Below are 20,944 nucleotides of genomic sequence, written 5' to 3' on the forward strand. Positions count from 1 at the left end.
CTGAAAACACAGATGCACACATAGCAAGGCACGGTGCAGGCAGTGAGAATGCAGGAGGAGCCTGAAAGGTTTAATTCCCTGAGCCAATGAATACAGTACATTTTTAGCTGCTTTCTGCAGACCTGAGCAGGGAAGGCCTGAGACTTGGGATTGCTTTGGACATGCCTTTCAAAAATCTGTTTAACATTAACAGGGGTGGGAAAACTGATTCTGTATTAATAAAAACAGAGTCATTTAATAATTTACTTTCACTGTGAAGCTATTTTAACAGCATGTTTCCTGCTAGTCTTCATTCATGTTCTCCATTTTTCTTTTGCAAACTTCTGAGCCAAACAATTTCCTGGGAGTCACACTAAAGGATTTTAAAGTTTAATTAATGAATCTTTTGCTGTTATTATCAGCACTATGCCATACATTATTAGGTGTCAAAATTAGGCGTCAAAATTTCAACTGATTTGGACTGTAAAGTGAGTTTGTGGTAGTGTTGTTTGTTTGGTTTTTCTTTTTAATTTTCACTTGAGGATGTTATCAGTTTTGGAAAGCGCAGAATCAATTTACACGTCACTAGTTCCGTGAAGTCGTGTATGGAAACCTGAGTAAACTGGCACGATATTGCTAGTTTATTCCAATAATGTTTTAGGGCCCATCTAGATTGGCACTGTGGAAATCCTTCCAGCTGGCTGCCTCTTAATTGGCTCACTGGCTGACTGGCCTGGGTGGGAAAAGAATGCTCCATGAGTTTAAGGGTGGACACATCTCCCAGATTGGCTTTATGAAAAAAAACCACTACATTTTCTGGCATATTTCTGCAGTGGGAGGCAAGTGTCCATGACTGCTCCTGTAACTGGTGCTTGTCTCAGTGGACCACATGCTGGAATTGACAGTGGCATTACCATATGCTCAGCACCTCCCTAAATCTGAATTCTGGCCCCTATACATGTAGTGGTACTTCGTGAGAGGAGGAGATGGAGTCACTCAGGCATGGGAGTGAAGGGCAGGTTTGCCATGGAAGAAAGGAGGGATAGAAGGCAGTGGGTGTGCATAGAGGAAGTGGGTTACAGTAGATAGGAGGACTTAGCGCCAAAAGCAAATTAATTCCACCTGATCCATTCAATCTAGGCACTGATTGTAACTTTCACCTGTCCTCTGTCATTTTTCAGTGATACTTTGGCATTCTCAGCAAGGAGAGGGCATGAGCAGAAGCTGCTGCCTAGTCCCTACTCCCACCCTGCTCCTTAGTGATGACATTATCTGAATCCCTCCACCCAATTCTTTCACAGCCTGGAAATAATCTCAAGTCTCTAAGAGAAATGAAAATCAGATCTCTCTCTGGAAAAGTTCAGGAATTTTGTATAAAGGCCAGGGAATGGGGCATTAATCCTAGGTGGTTAAATGAACTGTTAAAACAAATTGGGCTTTTGGGCTTATTATTGGCCTAGTCCAAGACACAGTACTTAGTACTTGGGGATAGAAAATATATATATGTGAAGCATGAAACACGGTCATATGCTAGAAGTTGTGAGAAACTCCTCATGGATACTTTTGTCTTATGTATGTGGTCCCCAAGACAAATAAAGAAGAGATGATTCTAAAGAGGAAAGGGAGGGTGATTTGAATCTTCTAATTCAGTGTTCTCAACCAGGAATGATCTTATCCCCCTTGGGACATTTGGCAATGTCTAGAGATGTTGTTGGTTGTCACAACTGGGGGGTGCCACTGGCACCCAGTTAAGAGGGGCCACTAGGCTAAGCACTCTACAATGCACAGGACAGCCACCACCACAAGGAATTATTTGGCACAAAATGTCAATAGCATCGAAGCTGACAAACCCTGGACCACAGCAATGGTTCTCACACTTCAATGGGCATCAGAATCACCTAGAGGATTTCTTAAAAACAGTGCAGGGGCCGGGCGCGGTGGCTCATGCCTGTAATCCCAGCACTTTGGGAGGTCGAGGTGGGCGGATCACGAGGTTAGGAGACCAGCCTGATCAACATGGTGAACCCTGTCTCTGCTAAAAACACAAAAAATTATCCAGGCGTGGTGGCGCACGCCTGTAATCCCAGCTACTCAGGAGGCTGAGGCAGGAGAATCACTTGAACACAGGATGGGGAGGTTGCAGTGAGCCGAGATCGCGCCACTGCACTCCAGCCTGGGTGACAGAGTGAGACTCCGTCTAAAAAAACAAAAAACAAACAACAACAAAAAACAGTGCCGGATCCCACTCCACTTTCTAATTCAGTAGATAGGGGTAGAGTCTGAGAATCTGCATTTCTAACAAGTTCCCAGGTGACACTAGGGCTGATGTTCTGAGGAGCATACTTTTGAGAACCCCTGCCCTAGTTCTTCCCCCGAGTTGCCCTTTAAATTATCCCCCTGCTTGAGAATGTGGTTAGACCGACCTTAGCCTGGAGCGTTGATGCTATCACAAAGGAGGAAGCAAGAAGCTCCCTTTTAAGCAAGGAGACTTCCCAGAGACTTAATTAAAGTTTGGGAAAGTATCCCATGAGGTGGGGGTGGGAGGGGGTCAATAAAATTGATCCAAATAAATTCTTTGCACATACAAAATAAAACTCACATGCACAAAAAGAAATTTGATCAATAAATTAGTAAATTCAGAGTGAGGAGGGAGTAATTAACAGGCCCATTTAAAGTGCGGAATACATTAAATAAAGAATGAGTGACTCCACCGGGGCTACTGAAGCAGGAAACACCGATGCGTTTGAGAGGCCTGGAAGATTAGAAACATATTTCAACAAGGAGAAAAGAGGAGAGAGAATGGAGAGCCCAGAATGATGAAGATGCTGGGTGGGGGTGGGGACGGAGGTGGGGGTGGGGGTTGGGGGAGGGATATGTATCAGAGCCTTGGGAGCCTTGGATTTTGAACTCCTACAAAGTTTAACAAAATTGCAGCTTTGCTCTGGTGTATCTCCCGGGCATAGGAAACTTTTAAGTAACCTGCTGCAAGAGCTATTCAAGCCACACCTGGTCTTGAGCAGTTACTATGTCGAGTCTCTTTATATTGGAGTAAACGAAAGGTTTAATCCCAAGTCAATTGGAGCATAGCAAAACCTTATTGATTGAGAACAATCCCAGGGTTATCTTGGGCACCTTGCCAATCTACAAGATCCCCTGCCGGAAAAACTGAGGCAAAGCGGACTCCACTACCAGTTTAAGCCAGAGTGGAGGACCATATAGACCATGGTTGAGGGAAGTAAAGTTGAGACAATTCACTATTGAAAGCAAATAAAAAGCTGTCCTATTTCATATAGACACTCACATACTAAACATTTTCCCCAAAGGGTGGGACATGGAGGAAACCAAATGTATGACTCATGGCAGAGCCATAATTGTATAAATTGCTGCTAAGATAATCCAAGTTATACCTAACTTTTAGGCTCTCAATAAATGTTCGATAGCTTGCTTTGAGCTTGATTTCAGGGTCCAGTTCCCCATTTCACCCCCAAAAGAGTCCCTGGGGGGATCCTGTTGGCAACTTGGCAATGGAAAGCTAAACTGGATCAGCCGTGAATATGAATCATTGTAATAATTCCTTTATATGTGGCGAAGAACAAGACCGTGGCCAATAACTGCATCAGCAAGAAGCAGAACTCTTCTCTGCCTCTGTCATACCCCCTGAGACCTCTAAAATGTAAGTACTAGTTTATCATATAATGGTGCTCAGTCTGGCTCCATGCATTTCACTCTGGATTTGTGAAGGGCTGGAAGGTGATTTTTGCTTTCATTAGAGCCGTGGTCCCCTGAGACCATTAAGAAGACTCTTTCCAAGCCTGGGGAACATAACTCTAGTACCAAGCCCACAATGCAATTCAGAAAACCTTAAAGCAGGTGTCTTCAAATATCTCTGAGCCTCATTTTCCTCACAGGTATATTAGGACCCAGCTTAGCCTTAGTGAAGCGGGTGAGAGGTTGCTATGTTTAAAGCTGCTTCGTCTGTTTTTTAATTTTCCGCTGCCATTTTCAATCAGGCCTTCCTCATTAGCTGGATGGGAAAGTTTGCAGAGCCAAACCTGCAGCAGATTCCCTCAGGCGATGTTTTAGTTCTAGTGCTTCCCCAGGCTTTAGGCATAAAAGCGCCTCCCAGGGTGAGGTGACTTGCGACACATTTGGCTGACACCTGCCTATGAAGAGAGACGTCTGAAACCACTTTCCCAGAGCAGCCCTGAAGCAGTCAAGTCAGTGAAGTCTTTAGCAGGCTTTCTTCCTAGTCAGACACAGATCCCGATGCACAGCCCGAGGATGAATTCTTAGTCTAGTAAGCACTTCCAACCTGCTGGTCAAGCCTTTGCTGTCACCACGTGTGGCTTACATACCTCTCAAAATGTGAGGTCAGTTAAAAGGCATAAAGCTGCAGAGTCCCAGACTCTAAGAGGGAGCAGGCCATGCAGTCTAAACTCCATTTAGACTGCAGCATCCCAGATAAAGAGGCATCCCACCTTGGAACACCTCTACTGGGAGGAAGCTCAGCACCCCATGAGGCAGCCTCTTCCACTGTTGAACAGATCTAATAATTAAAAGCCCATCCTTTTACCTAATCTCCATCTGCCTCCCAGTGTTTCCTGTGGAGCTACATGGAATATGTCTGCTGATCCTGCTACCTGATGTTATTTCCATTGTGTGCTCTGTCTTAGCAATTATACCAGATGGTTTGTGAGGGCATGGACCATGTCTCCTGCTTCTTATGCATCACTATAGTGTTGGTGACCAGCTCTAAAATTACTGGGTAGTGTTCTTAGTTGTGCTCAGTCTCTTCATTTGTGATCATTGTTTCTTCCCAAGCCCGCCCTGTGAAGCCTGAATTATACTGATTCTAACTTCACCCTTCAGCTCATACCAGGGCACTATCATCCAGGGGTAAAGTTCATGGGCATCCTTGAGAAATGCCCACAGTAATGAAAACAATCTGCTCAAACTCCACATCATTCTTCCAACATACATGTGCATGTGTGCACACACACACACCACCACCACCAGTCTTTGTATCTAGGTGAATGCAAACACAAATGAATTTTAAGGGCATCCTTGAAGGGGGAAACAAATATCAAATACAATATGGAGTCCGAGGAGGGTGAGTGAAAAAGAGGAAGTGACAGCATATTACACTTCTTGCCTTAGGGTATTGCCAGCACAACAGCAGCCAGCATCTCTCTCCCGGAGCCATTTGTATCTGTGAGTCAGGTAGAAAGTGCAGCAACGTGGATCCCACCCATGGGAGGCAACCTCCGCCTCCTGGGTTCAAGCGATTCTTCTGCCTCAGACTCCTGAGTAGCTGGGATTACAGGCATGCACCACCATGCCCGGCTAATTTTTTAAACCAGTAAAATAGTTTGATTTTAAAATAGTCATCAATGTGAAAATTTCGGCCGGGCATGGTGGCTCACACCTGTAATCCCAGCACTTTGAGAGGCCGAGGTGGGTGGATCACGAGGTCAGGAGATGGAGACCATCCTGGCTAACACGGTGAAACCCTGTCTCTACTAAAAAAAAGAACAAAAAAAGTAGCTGGGAGTGGTGGCGGGCACCTGTAGTCCCAGCTACTCAGGAGGCTGAGGCAGGAGAATGGCGTGAACCCGGGAGGCGGCACTTGCAGTGAGCCAAGTTTGCACCACTGTACTCCAACCTGGGCGAAACAGCGAGACTCCATCTCAAGAAAAAAAAAAAAAAAGTAAAATTTCCTAAAGCTGGGAGTAACAGTCTAGAGCCAAGGTTGGGGGGAGGGGGGCAGGCCTCACCCAGAACCCACCTTGAGGCCCCTGAACCCCACCTTCCCTTCCAGAGGGAGGGAAGAAACAGCTGAGGAGAGCCCTCAGTCAGTCCTCTCCCTCATCCCTGAGGCCAGCTGTGCCAGGCCCCTTGAGGCCAACAGCCCATGCAAAGAATTGGGGGGAAGGGAGACAGGTAGGAAACAGAAATTAGAGGTTAATAACTCCAACAACACCCACCCCCAAGAAAACAAAATAACAAACTTGACTATGAAAGGAGGATGGAAGATGAATACTGATAAACTCCTCAGCTCCCCAGAACAGCTCAGTTTGGGCTGGGTTGGGCTGATTGGAGGAAAGGTCTTGAGACCCAACTGCATGTTACCTCTGGAGAATAAGTATTCTAAGAAAAGGGGAAAACCATGAGGCAAGCCTCTGTGTCACAGTCAACGCAGCTGACAGGCCTGGTGCGGCCCACCGCCCAACCGCACTCACACAGGGAACAGCTGTGCAGGTCTGGATAGAGAAGAGGTCAAGGGCTTGGACTGGGGACCCTGAGCTGCCAAGGTGTGGGGCCTCCTTGCAGTCCCGGTGCAGCAATGGCAGGAAGGCCAGCAGAGGCCCTAGTAGAGCTGGTTGCCCTGCTGCTGGGCCTGCGTCAGGCTGTCCTCGCAGTGCAGGTGGTGAACTTCCATTCTTTTGGGGCTGCGCTGGGGGCAGCTGGAGCTGGGGAGTGGCCAGGCCCTGCCCTCAGTGTGGGAAGTGCCAGGACCCTCCTCTGTGCCACTGTTAATGAGCAGCAGGCTCTGGCGCTCTTGCTCAGGGCTGATGGGCAGCTTCAGCTCTTCTTCCTCCTCCCTGGGAAAGCCAGAGTCAGGTTCTGTGGGAAGCAAAAGCCCACTCTCTTTCGATCGGGGAGAAGGTGCCTGGACCACCTAATCTCTGTCAGCGGGGTTATGGGCAAAACGGTGCTGCAGCTCAGGGAGGGTGTCACTCTTAAAGGCTGTGACCTGGGCCACAGCAGCAGGTGGCAGAGTATGGTCCACAAATGCCCACTGCCAGCTGGCCAGCAGGTCCTTTTCAGAGCTAACAGACCTGGCTGGGGCACTGAGTGTTGGGGGCACTGAGCTGAGCTGGTGGTTGAGTGAGGCCTAGGCTGAGGCAGGGGCGCTGAGCACTGGGCTGGGGCAGGCCCGCTCACTCCCTTCCCCCACCAGGCTCAGCGAAATGGCCTGGCGGGTAGTGTAAGTGCAGTTGGGCAGGGGGCTGTTGCAGGGGATCCAAACTTTATCCTTGGAGAACTCTATTACCCTGCAGCCAGGATACAGTGGGAGTGGTGGAGATGGGGTGGGGTAGGGGCTCAGCTTCTCAAAGGCTGGCAGGGGCAGCTCTTCCTCTGGGGAGCCCCCAACAGTATCCAGAGAGTGACACTCCCCATTGGGTTGGGGGGTGGGGCTGCCAGGGGCTGGGGGACTGGCTGGATCGCCTGGGGCACCCTCACTGATGTCCACATGCACAAAGACATCTTCAGCCATGGGGTGCCCAGCGCTGCCTGACCGGGCTGAATTCAGCAGTAGAGACTCTGGCTTCTCTAACACTCGGGCAATGACCAAAGTAGGCACAACAGCTGCTGGGGCTAGGCTGGGAGCAGGACCAGGGCTGGCGGCCTCTTGACCACTATGCAGATGTTTCTGAACCATGTCCTGTAGCTCACAGGACAGATCGGAGAACTCATAGTTTCGGAAGTGGGACTTGCTGCACTTGAGGAGCTGCACAGCCAGGTTGCAATCCCCCTGGTACCACTCGTTGAGCTCCTCCAGCTTGTTGATGGTGTTCTTGGCATCCAGCAGCTTGTTGGTCAGCTCCACGATCTCCCAGTCCAGCATCTGCCTATCCATCTCAGCCTTCTTGAGCAGTGTGTGCAGCTTGTCCTCCAACTCCTGGTTGGTCTGCTGAGAAGCCATGTAGCTGTTCTGCAGCCTGCAGAACTTATCCTTAAAACTTGTCCAGCTCCTCGTGGCTCTGGCCCAGCTCCAGCTCCAGGCAGTCCTGCCCAATTTCCAGCTCACATTCCAGGACCTCAGTGCATCTCGTGGCCGAGGCCAGGCGCCGATGAAGCTCTTCATTATCCTGCTGCGAGAGCTTCATCCTTTCCAAGTCAGTCAGGGATTCCTCCTGCTCAAACCTGGATCCAGGAATTTCCAGTCGCAGCTCCCAATGCTCTGGTGGTGCCTTACGGTAGGGTTTCTTAGCATGGGCTGCACTGGTCATTCTGGGAGGTGACACCTCCTCCAACTGCGACTATTGTCAGCAGCTCTCTCTGTTCCACCGTCCGGGAGTTAGCCCCCAGCTCTCCGCATCCCACGGCCCCTCCACTTCCTTTAGCCAACAGCTCTTTCTACCGCTGCCAGCTGCGTTCAGGCCACCATCTTGCTGTGGGGCAGGCCGCGTAGGAGCCAGGGCTGCAGGAATCCCCATGCACTTGGCACCTGGCGTCATCGGGGGTGGGGCCCCTTTGTAATTGTTAAGCATATTTATGTTTTGTCTTCTCCTGCAGACTGCAGTCTCCTCAAAGGCAGGGACTGTGATGGTGATACTTCTGCATTTACTTCAAGGCCTAGTATAAAAAGGGGCACACGGCTAGGGCTTACTTAAATAAACGTTTGGTTTAGAAACATCTAGAACTGAAGACTAGCAGTGAGTCAGGTAGACAGCTTAACCTAAGATCCTTGCATTATTAAGACTTTTTTGGAACACTTACTAATTGCAAAGCATGCATCATCAGAGTGTGATGGAAACCCTTGGCAAAAGATGCCCAAATCCTCTTTTCTTGCAAACCCAAGACACACAACCTATTGCTCACTATGCTGTTTTTCACACACAAAGCTCCACCTGGGCACATCATGGTGGTCTCTTATCAGTGTGGCCCCTGTGAGCTGTGTCTCCAGCAGTGGGGATGGGTTTGGCTGAGCCATCCACAATCCTATACTTGGGTCACAATATTTGTGAATATTACAGGTGAGGCTAGAAGCATAGCTTGGAGAGAAATGCCCACCTTCCACAGAAACCTCGCAAAGTTCTCTTGAAGAATCGCCTGGTTTCTAAGGGCCTTCCTATAGCAAGAAGGAAATGAACACATTTTGTAAGAGAGTTTTTGTATATGACTGGCATGATAGTGTGACAAGTCCTGATAAGACCTCCTCAAGCATCATGAGTATCTGTGTGTACAGAACATGGCTTCCAAGCACATGAAGTAAGTGGGATAGGCAACGATCTGTGTACTGCGAACATGCCTCGAGGACTTTTGTACATCCTCTACCTGGTCTGGTCTCTTCCTCCCACCCCTCATTACTAGGTCCTTCTCAGTTTTCAGGCCTCAGCCTAAATGTCACCATCTCCAAGAGATCTATAAAGAAAAGCTCCCTTAGTGCCAGACAGTGGGCACAAGTCAGTGGGTGCAGCGCACCCTGCGCAAGCCGAAGCAGGACGAGGCATCCCCTCACCCGGGAAGCACAAGGGATCAGGGAGTTCCCTTTCCTAGCCAAAGAAAGGGGTGACAGACGGCACCTGGAAAATCGGGTCACTCTCACCCGAATACTGCGCTTTTCCAATGGGCTTAAAAAATGGCGCACCAGGAGATTATATCCTGCACATGGCTTGGAGGGTCCTACACCCACGGAGTCTCGCTGATTGCTAGCACAGCAGTCTGAGATCAAACTGCAAGGTGGCAGCGAGGCTGGGGGAGGGGCGCCTGCCATTGCCCAGGCTTGCTTAGGTAAACAAAGCAGCTGGGAAGCTCCAACTGGGTGGAGCCCACCACAGCTCAAGGAGGCCTGCCTGCCTCTGTAGGCTCCACCTCTGGGGGCAGGGCACAGACAAACAAAAAGACAGCAGTAACCTCTGCAGACTTAAATGTCCCTGTCTGACAGCTTTGAAGAGACCAGTGGTTCTCCCAGCACACAGCTGGAGATCTGAGAACAGGCAGACTGCCTCCTCAAGTAGGTCCCTGACCCCTGACCCCCGAGCAGCCTAACTGGGAGGCACCCCCCAGTAGGGGCAGACTGACACCTCAGACGGCCGGGTACTCCTCTGAGACAAAACTTCCAGAGGAACGAGCAGACAGCAGCATTCGCAGTTCAAAAAACCACTGTTCTGCAGACACCACTGCTGATACCCAGGCAAACAGGGTCTGGAGTGGACCTCTGGCAAACTCCAACAGACCTGCAGCTGAGGGTCCTGTCTGTTAGAAGGAAAACTAACAAACAGAAAGGACATCCAAACCAAAAACCCATCTGTACATCACCATCATCAAAGACCAAAAGTAGATAAAACCACAAACATGCGGAAAAAACAGAGCAGAAAAACTGGAAACTCTAAAAAGCAGAGCACCTCTCCTCCTCCAAAGGAATGCAATTCCTCACCAGCAATGGAACAAAGCTGGATGGAGAATGACTTTGACGAGTTGAGAGAAGAAGGCTTCCGACTATCAAACTATGAGCTAAAGGAGGAAATTCAAACCAAAGGCAAAGAAGTTAAAAACTTTGAAAAAAATGTAGACGAATGTATAACTAGAATAACCAATACAGAGAAGTGCTTAAAGGAGCTGATGGAGCTGAAAGCCAAGGCTCAAGAACTACATGAAGAATGCAGAAGCCTCAGGAGCCGATGCGATCAACTGGAAGAAAGGGTATCAGTGATGGAAGATGAAATGAATGAAATGAAGCAAGAAGGGAAGTTTAGAGAAAAAAGAATAAAAAGAAACGAACAAAGCCTCCAAGAAATATGGGACTATGTGAAAAGACCAAATCTACGTCTGATTGGTGTACCTGAAAGTGACGGGGAGAATGGAACCAAGTTGGAAAACACTCTGCAGGATATTATCCAGGAGAACTTCCCCAATCTAGCAAGGCAGGCCAACATTCAGATTCAGGAAATACAGAGAACGCCACAAAGATACCCCTCGAGAAGAGCAACTCCAAGACACATAATTGTCAGATTCACCAAAGTTGAAAAGAAGGAAAAAATATTAAGGGCAGCCAGAGAGAAAGGTCGGGTTACCCTCAAAGGGAAACCCATCAGACTAACAGCGGATCTCTCAGCAGAAACTCTACAAGCCAGAAGAGAGTGGGGGCCAATATTTAACATTCTTAAAGAAAAGAATTTTCAACCCAGAATTTCATATCCAGCCAAACTAAGCTTCATAAGTGAAGGAGAAATAAAATATTTTACAGACAAGCAAATGCTGAGAGATTTTGTCACCACCAGACCTGCCCTAAAAGAGCTCCTGAAGGAAGCACTAAACATGGAAAGGAACAACCGGTACCAGCCACTGCAAAATCATGCCAAAATGTAAAGACCATCGAGACTAGGAAGAAACTGCATCAACTAACGAGCAAAATAACCAGCTAACATCATAATGACAGGATCAAATTCACACATAACAATATTAACTTTAAATGTAAATGGACTAAATGCTCCAATTAAAAGACACAGACTGGCAAATTGGATAAAGACTCAAGACCCACCAGTGTGTTGTATTCAGGAAACCCATCTCACATGCAGAGACACATATAGGCTCAAAATAAAAGGGTGGAGGAAGATCTACCAAGCAAATGGAAAACAAAAAAAGGCAGGGGTTGCAATCCTAGTCTCTGATAAAACAGACTTTAAACCAACAAAGATCAAAAGAGACAAAGAAGGCCATTACATAATGGTAAAAGGATCAATTCAACAAGAAGAGCTAACTATCCTAAATATATATGCACCCAATACAGGAGCACCCAGATTCATAAAGCAAGTCCTGAGTGACCTACAAAGAGACTTAGACTCCCACACATTAATAATGGGAGACTTTAACACCCCACTGTCAACATTAGACAGATCAACGAGACAGAAAGTTAACAAGGATACCCAGGAACTGAACTCAGCTCTGCACCAAGCAGACCTAATAGACATCTACAGAACTCTCCACCCCAAATCAACAGAATATACATTTTTTTCAGCACCACACCACACCTATTCCAAAATTGACCACATAGTTGGAAGTAAAGCTCTCCTCAGCAAATGTAAAAGAACAGAAATTATAACAAACTACCTCTCAGACCACAGTGCAATCAAACTAGAACTCAGGATTAAGAAACTCACTCAAAACCGCTCAACTACATGGAAACTGAACAACCTGATCCTGAATGACTACTGGGTACATAATGAAATGAAGGCTGAAATAAAGATGTTCTTTGAAACCAGCGAGAACAAAGACACAACATACCAGAATCTCTGGGACACATTCAAAGCAGTGTGTAGAGGGAAATTTATAGCACTAAATGCCCACAAGAGAAAGCAGGAAAGATCCAAAACTGACACCCTAACATCACAATTAAAAGAACTAGAAAAGCAAGAGCAAACACATTAAAAAGCTAGCAGAATGCAAGAAATAACTAAAATCAGAGCAGAACTGAAGGAAACAGAGACACAAAAAACCCTTCAAAAAATTAATGAATCCAGGAGCTGGTTTTTTGAAAGGATCAACAAAATTGATAGACCACTAGCAAGAATGATAAAGAAAAAAAGAGAGAAGAATCAAATACATGCAATAAAAAATGATACAGGGGATATCACCACCGATCCCACAGAAATACAAACTACCATCAGAGAATACTACAAACACCTCTACACAAATAAACTAGAAAATCTAGAAGAAATGGATAAATTCCTGGACACATACACTCTCCCAAGACTAAACCAAGAAGAAGTTGAATCTCTGAATTGACCAATAACAGGAGCTGAAATTGTGGCAATAATCAATAGCTTACCAACCAAAAAGAGTCCAGGACCAGATGGATTCACAGCCGAATTCTACCAGAGGCACAAGGAGGAACTGGTACCATTCCTTCTGAAACTATTCCAATCAATAGAAAAAGAGGGAATCCTCCCTAACTCATTTTATGAGGCCAGCATCATCCTGATAACAAAGCCTGACAGAGACACAACCAAAAAAGAGAATTTTAGACCAATATCTGTGATGAACATTGATGCAAAAATCCTCAATAAAATACTGGCAAACCGAATCCAGCAGCACATCAAAAAGCTTATCCACCATGATCAAGTGGGCTTCATCCCTGGGATGCAAGGCTGGCTCAATATACGCAAATCAATAAATGTAATCCAGCATATAAACAGAACCAAAGACAAAAACCACATGATTATCTCAATAGATGCAGAAAAGGCCTTTCACAAAATTCAACAACCCTTCATGCTAAAAACTCTCAATAAATTAGGTATTGATGGGACGTATCTCAAAATAATAAGAGCTATCTATGACAAACCCACAGCCAATATCATACTGAATGGGCAAAAACTGGAAGCATTCCCTTTGAAAAGTGGCACAAGACAGGGATGCCCTCTCTCACCACTCCTATTCGACATAGTGTTGGAAGTTCTGGCCAGGGCAATTAGGCAGGAGAAGGAAATAAAGGGTATTCAGTTAGGAAAACAGGAAGTCAAATTCTCCCTGTTTGCAGATGACATGATTGTATATCTAGAAAACCCCATTGTCTCAGCCCAAAATCTCCTTAAGTTGATAAGCAACTTCAGTAAAGTCTCAGGGTACAAAATCAATGTACAAAAATCACAAGCATTCTTATACACCAATAACAGACAAACAGAGAGCCAAATCATGAGTGAACTCCCATTCACAACTGCTTCAAAGAGAATAAAATACCTAGGAATCCACCTTACAAGGGACGTGAAGGACCTCTTCAAGGAGAACTACAAACCACTGCTCAAGGAAATAAAAGAGGATACAAAGAAATGGAAGAACATTCCATGCTCATGGGTAGGAAGAATCAATATCGTGAAAATGGCCATACTGCCCAAGGTAATTTATAGATTCAATGCCATCCCCATCAAGCTACCAAGGACTTTCTTCACAGAATTGGAAAAAACTACTTTAAAGTTCATAAGGAACCAAAAAAGAGCCTGCATCGCCAAGTCAATCCTAAGCCAAAAGAAGAAAGCTGGAGGCATCACGCTACCTGACTTCAAACTATACTACAAGGCTACAGTAACCAAAACAGCATGGTACTGGTACCAAAACAGAGATATAGATCAATGGAACAGAACAGAGCCCTCAGAAATAACGCCGCATGTCTGCAACTATCTCATCTTTGACAAACCTGAGAAAAACAAGCAATGGGGAAAGGATTCCCTATTTAATAAATGGTGCTGGGAAAACTGGCTAGCCATATGTAGAAAGCTGAAACTGGATCCCTTCCTTACACCTTATACAAAAATCAATTCAAGATGGATTAAACACTTAAACGTTAGACCTAAAACCATAAAAACCCTAGAAGAAAACCTAGGCATTACCATTCAGGACATAGGCACGGGCAAGGACTTCATGTCTAAAACACCAAAAGCAATGGCAACAAAAGCCAAAATTGACAAATGGGATCTAATTCAACTAAAGAGCTTCTGCACAGCAAAAGAAACTACCATCAGAGTGAACAGGCAACCTACAAAACGGGAGAAAATTTTTGCAACCTACTCTTCTGACAAAGGGCTAATATCCAGAATCTACAATGAACTCAAACAAATTTACAAGAAAAAAACAAACAACCCCATCAAAAAGTGGGCGAAGGACATGAACAGACACTTCTCAAAAGAAGACATTTATGCAGCCAAAAGACACATGAAAAAATGCTCACCATCACTGGCCATCAGAGAAATGCAAATCAAAACCACAGTGAGACATCATCTCACACCAGTTAGAATGGCAATCATTAAAAATTCAGGAAACAACAGGTGCTGGAGAGGATGTGGAGAAATAGGAACACTTTTACACTGTTGGTGGGACTGTAAACTAGTTCAACCATTGTGGAAGTCAGTGTGGCGATTCCTCAGGGATCTAGAACTAGAAATACCATTTGACCCAGCCATCCCATTACTGGGTATATACCCAAAGGACTATAAATCATGCTGCTATAAAGACACATGCACACGTATGTTTATTGCGGCACTATTCACAATAGCAAAGACTTGGAACCAACCCAAATGTCCAACAATGATAGACTGGGTTAAGAAAATGTGGCACATATACACCATGGAATACTATGCAGCCATAAAAAATGATGAGTTCATGTCCTTTGTAGGGACATGGATGAAGTTGGAAATCATCATTCTCAGCAAACTATCGCAAGAACAAAAAACCAAACACCGCATATTCTCACTCATAGGTGAGAATTGAACAGTGAGAACACATGGACACAGGAAGGGGAACATCACACTCTGGGGACTGTTGCGGGGTGGGGGGAGGGGGAGGGATAGCACTGGGAGATATACCTAATGCTAGTTGACGAGTTAGTGGGTGCAGCACACCAGCATGGCACATGTATACATATGTAACTAACCTGCACATTGTGCACATGTACCCTAAAACTTAAAGTATAATAATAATAAAAGAAAAGCTCCCTTACCAATATTCCTCATTTCCACTTGCTTTCACAGCATTTCCCATAATTTGTAATTTTAAAGATATATTTATTAACTCATTTTGTCTGTATCACCGTACTTAGAGTTCAATAAACTGCAGTGAAGACAAGGCCGTCCATGCCTGTTTCACTCACCTACTATATCCCGCACAGGACTTGGCACAGTTAGTACTCCAAAAATTCTTGGAATAAAGTATTATAAGACCATGTGACAGAGCAGAAAACACAGAGAATTTCAAGTCAGCTGAGCTGGGTTCCAGTTGCAGTGTGGTCATTTCCTAGCTGTGTGATGTCAGACAAATCACTTAACCTCTCTGGTCCTCATTTTTCTCATTCTTATCTGAATTAATATCACCCACCTCACAGTGCTTCTTGGGGGGGAAAAATAAAATAATTAATGAAAAAGTATTTGGTAGAGTCCTGAACAGACATGAATTATTTTGGTATTATGAAAGATGCCTGAAATAGTACCCCTGCTTTGTCTCTAGGATGCCCTAGAAGCACCTGAAAACTGTACCATCAGTCACACCTTTGGATTAATGCTATGGAAGACACATACTACATTGAAAACTATTGTGTACCTTTAATATGGGCATTTGACCTTATCATTCACCTGTTGTATTAGTCCAGTCTCACACTGCTATAAAGAGATATCCAAGACTGGGTAATTTATAAAGGAAAGAGGTTTAATTGACTCCCAGTTCTGCATGGCTGGGGAGAGCTCGGGAAACTTACAATCATGGCAGAAGGCAAAGCAGAAGCAGGCACCTTCTTCACAAAGTGGCAGGAGAGAGATATGAGAGTGCAGGAAAAAACTACCGCTTTTAAAACCATCAGATCTCGTGAGAATTCACTCACTGTCACAAGAACAGCATGGGGGAAACCACCCCCATAATCCAATCACTTCCCTCCCTTGACTTGTGGGGATTACAGGTCCCTCCCTCAACACGTGGGGATTATAATTCAAGATGAGATTCGGGTGGGGGCACAGAGCCAAACCATATCAGCTGTCTTAGCATTGACTTAGCTGACAGCAGGGCCCGGGCTAGGCAATTTGAGGAAAGGGGTGATGGGAAGACAATCTTGAGATGCCTTAAGCTTGCAAGACTTCTAGAGAGTAAATTCAGGCCAGAAGAGGGGCAACTACATGGTGTGGGTGGGGGGGCGCCCTGGTGAGGCCTAGGGGAAGTCAAGTTGTTAGACAGAGGGAAGACATAGAAAGGGAGGTGGAGGGGTCAGCTACAAACTTTCTCTACTTGGCCTGTGTGTATATCAGAGACACTTAACTTTACAAAACCCATGTATGTGCATTGGAGAGAGGGGAGGAAAGCCAAAGAGCAGGAAACGGACACCAAGGGAGCTGTACTTAATCATAATAACCATTAGTATTGACTTTGGTGCCATCTTAAAGGAGCCATTTGTTATAAGAACCAACAGTCAAAACCCCAAGCCAGCCAGGCTTTGTCTTATGAGCTCTAAAAATAATGGTATTTTGCTGTTCATCTGTTTTAATTTTCCAAATTCAAATGCAATTTGAAATCCATTCAAAAATTGATTTCTTTCTTCTAAACAAAGAGACATTAAAAGGAGAAAGGAAGGAAGGAAGAAAAAAGGACAGACAGGCTAGGCTTTTTAGTGACTCACATCATAATACCCCAAAAGCAGGAGCCCAAAGCAGTAATTATTTCCCTATCTAAGAAATATGAAAGGAAAATGGGTGATAATTATGACCACACGAACAATATATAAAACCTCTCTAGAGCCAGGGCCAGCAAATCACTTACCTGCAGTTTCAACAACAACATATAAAAGCAGAAAGAAACACAGTTAAGGTCAATTGGCTCCTGGTTTTTAAAGTACCACCTCATTTTAATCAGCTCCCCATGCTATTCTGTGTCTCCAGCTGGAAAACTGGCTAAGAGAGATTAGAGTTGTTTGCTCTTTTTTAAGCAGCTTCAAAACAAAGTGGAAACAGTTGAGTGATCTTGCAATTAAGACAGCTTGGAAAAGGTCAGCAGATGATTTTCCAGCCAGGGCTTTTGAGGGTGTCTGCATTTAGGTAGAGTCACCACAATCCAAGTTCTGGCATTCTACCTTACAAGATCTTGCTTCTGTCCATTTTCCCAGCCTCCGGGCACTGATACAATAGCAAAACTCACAATAAACAGACATAACCTGGACCTCCAAGTTATTCATACATGATGGTGGGATGAATCTATCCAACAACCAGAATACTTGGGCCCACTATTTAGTTCTTCAGGAAAGAAACTGAACACATAAAGCAACTCTATAGAAGTGAAAATGAAGATGAACTGCATCCATATAAACCTAGGTTCAAGGATTCATGTAACTTAATTCTTTGGACCTTGGTTTTCTTACCTGTATAAAAGAGAATATTGATCACTTAGCATTGTTCTGTATATTTGAAATCACTTTCATGAGCTGGAGAGTATAGTACAAATGGAAGTGGTTGTTTTTGGCAATAAGAAGGCAGTTTTGTGCACATAAAATCTGAGAAGAGGGAACTGGAGAGTTCTATGTGGAATTTTATCCCACTCCACTAGATCCTCAAAAATTCCATACTGCACTATAGAGATCACCTTTCTAAGGACTCAGAGTCACCACACATAGTCTTTGTCCTTTGGACCCAGTGGAAGATGTTGAGAAATCTCTGATTTGTATCTAGCTTGCCTTTTTCAAAATTTCTTATTAGACAACAACAGCTTCCATCATCCTGATATCTCATGAAGCATATGTGGAAATCAGTGATATTTCAGATATCTCCCATGAATTACCTCTGAGATGGAGGCCTTCCTGGGGACTTTTCCCAACCTTGGCAGCTTACACCTTCATGCATCTGTCTGAGGGGTGCTGCTGCAAGAATTACACTTACCTACACTGGGAAGATTCATGTGGCCTTTCATTTAAGGGGGATCCGTTTTCTTACCAGATCCACAAATTCTGTACATGTCCCTCTGTTGAGAGCAACAAGGAATTCTCCCTCAGAGCCAGGAGAGGGAGAGGTGAAATTGGGGAGTGGCAGTGATCACACAGAAAGGATGGTTCTAGGTCACTGGGGAGCTAATCACTTCTCTGGGCCAGTGAAACCCAGGCAGGGTTTGCTACAGGAAGAAGCAGAATGCCAGGAAACAAGAAGGCTCTGAGGCAAATTTCAGAAACCAGAGTGATAAACCCAACAGGGACTTCCCACTTTCCTTGGAATCAAATTTAAGCTTCCTATCATGGTCCATGAGACCCTGAGTGATCTGAACTCTGCTTGCTTCTCCATCTTCAAATCATGTACTCATGCCTGCTCCATTCACAATGGCTTTCTTTCTGTTCCATAGACCTGTCCACTCATTCCAGGCTTAGAACCTTTGTACCTTACTTCCGTCTGGGGTTCTCTTCTCCCATATGCTTGCCTGAATGAGTCTTTCCCATCACTCAGGTTTCAGCTCAAATGTCACCTCCTCAGAGAGACCTTCTTTGATGACCTTTCTACTAATGTTGCCCATTCCATCAGCCACTCTCTGTCCCATTGCCATGTTTTATTTTCTTAATGTCACTTACCTGACATTATAGCACTTTTTTTTGTTTATTATCTGATCTCCTTCAATGAGAGATAGAACAAGAAACCACAATAGGTGAGATTAAGGAACTGTAAGTCAAAACTTTTAATAGACTGTCGGGATAGACAAATGCTGAAAGCCAGGGAAGAAATGTCTTGTCTTGTGCATGCGTATAAGCAGACTGGATCGATTTAAATAGACTGGGGTCAACAGGATGTAACCTGCATCAAATACCTACTATATACCAGCCACTTTTCATATATTATCATCACAGGTTTGCAAAAGATTGAACACCATGTTGATGGCTCCAAGGAATACTCATTCCCTGCTTCCTTATGTCCATGGAGGAGAGGGACAATGGCTCCAATGCCTAGGATGGAACTGAGCTGGAATTCTACATTTGCTGCTCTCCACCACAGGATGGGCAAACTTAACCAGAAGGTAGTGTCATTTCATTGAAAGAATAAATGCGGGTCTGTCTCTTTTCTTTCTAGCATTTTTCAGCTCCTGATCTCCATTTTGTAAGACCATCTGAGTGAGGACTCTCAATTGCAAAAGAGGTCTTCCATTCTCCAGCTTCTAAGACTACAGCTAATTTTAATTTGGGGTAGTCAGAAGTCTCATGCCTAAACCTTAACCTTGGGTCGATCTTTAACAGAGAATCTTGTCTTTTAGATATAAGCAGAGAGATGGTAGAATGTGTGGACTTAGACCACTAGGGTTTTCATCCTGGCTTTGCCACCTACTGTGTGACTGTGGATAAGTTGTTCAAGATTTCTGTCCCTAAATTTCTTCCTCTCTATATTGAAAATATTAATCATATTTACCTCATAGGTATAAAGATTAGGTAATATGATACAAATAAATATCTAGAAAACCATTAATAAATTTTAGTTATTGTTACTAATAAAAATACTAAAGAGGAGACATTGATCTACATCTAATTCCTTGTGTTTGTTCTCAATTGGTTAGAGCCAAGCAGGGTAGACAGGTAGACAAACTAGCCTCAAAAATCTTCAACATGGCCCAGAAAACTTAGTAAATAAACACAAAGAGTGTTATTTGTGGACCAAAGCATTATGTTAAGAGACCAAATTTCGTGGTGAGCCTCACTAGCACTGGGGTTTGGAGCTTTAAATATGGCTTCATCTGGTTTCTCAGGTTTGGGTATGGGTCCATGATATGCAAGTAAATACTTTTATTTGGGGTGTCTGGGGCCTTACAGGGATTTAGCCTTGGACAGAGATAAAAGTGAGCTCCAGAGTCAGGAGAAGCACTCTGGGGTCTTTAGACTACAAAAGAAGTAGAATTTTTATGAGTTCAAGAATCCCATGGGAAGAGGGCAAAGTCCTTACTAGAGTTAGGTATGGCTTACCTGGAAACCAGAAGACCACTGAAGCTAGTATAAGCATTAGCTGATCTCTAGTATGTGAGATTAGGCAACAGATTCTTCTTGTTTACTTGTTTAGGGGGAATTCCCCTTGTTATAATTCTCAGCTAGGAATATAGCCTAAGGCTTTAAACCACAATAGCAGCTAGATTTCTTATGAGTTAAAGAGAAATAATGTAAAATTTGGGGGCTTTAAATTGTTAGTGTTGGGTGGCTTTATATCAGCTGCCAAATTCTATCCAAATTGATAGAATTTGGATCAATTCTATGCCAAATTGATCTTGAGCATGTAGTACCAGGGAAGCCTCAGAGGGACAAATTTTGGATCTGTTTGGAAGGTCCACAGAATCCTGGGAGTCTCTTTTTCCACCTTCCATTCAAATTACCTATTCAGGAGGATGAGGGCTTCTTGTTTTATAATTAACAAAGATAAATGGTCTTTTTTTGATATGTTCTCCAAGAGCCCTACTATCATAGGTAGTGAGTGATGGCCAGTTACTCTAGCACTGCTTCTTCCTTGTTCTTCTACCTCTCCCATCTCTCTTCCCAGCCTTTGCCATCCACTTACTCTACTGATCCCAAACTGTGAATATTCCTCAAGTATTTGGTTTTGTTTACTTTGCTATTTTCTGCCTTGTGCTCAGTAAGCTTAGCCACTCCCAAAGGTTTAGCTCTCTCCATCATGCAGATGACTCTCCTATTGGGTCCTACCTGCACTGTGTTTCGGATCTGCATTCACACCTTCTACATGCAATAATGTGCTGTTAAGTGTTT

At 44.6% G+C, this 20,944-nt stretch overlaps 1 long non-coding RNA gene and 1 pseudogene across 8 annotated transcripts in view; both read right to left on the reverse strand.

Annotated features, from left to right (window-relative positions):
• Nucleotides 1-20,944, reverse strand: part of LOC134729764 (uncharacterized) — a 289,580-nt gene that overhangs the window by 198,070 nt on the left and 70,566 nt on the right. The gene's annotated exons all lie outside the window — the stretch shown is intronic.
• LOC100986887 (tight junction-associated protein 1-like) lies at nucleotides 352-7,994 on the reverse strand (annotated as a pseudogene).

This window comes from Pan paniscus, chromosome X, assembly GCF_029289425.2.
Source record: "Pan paniscus chromosome X, NHGRI_mPanPan1-v2.0_pri, whole genome shotgun sequence".
In the NCBI taxonomy this organism is placed as follows: domain Eukaryota; kingdom Metazoa; phylum Chordata; class Mammalia; order Primates; family Hominidae; genus Pan; species Pan paniscus.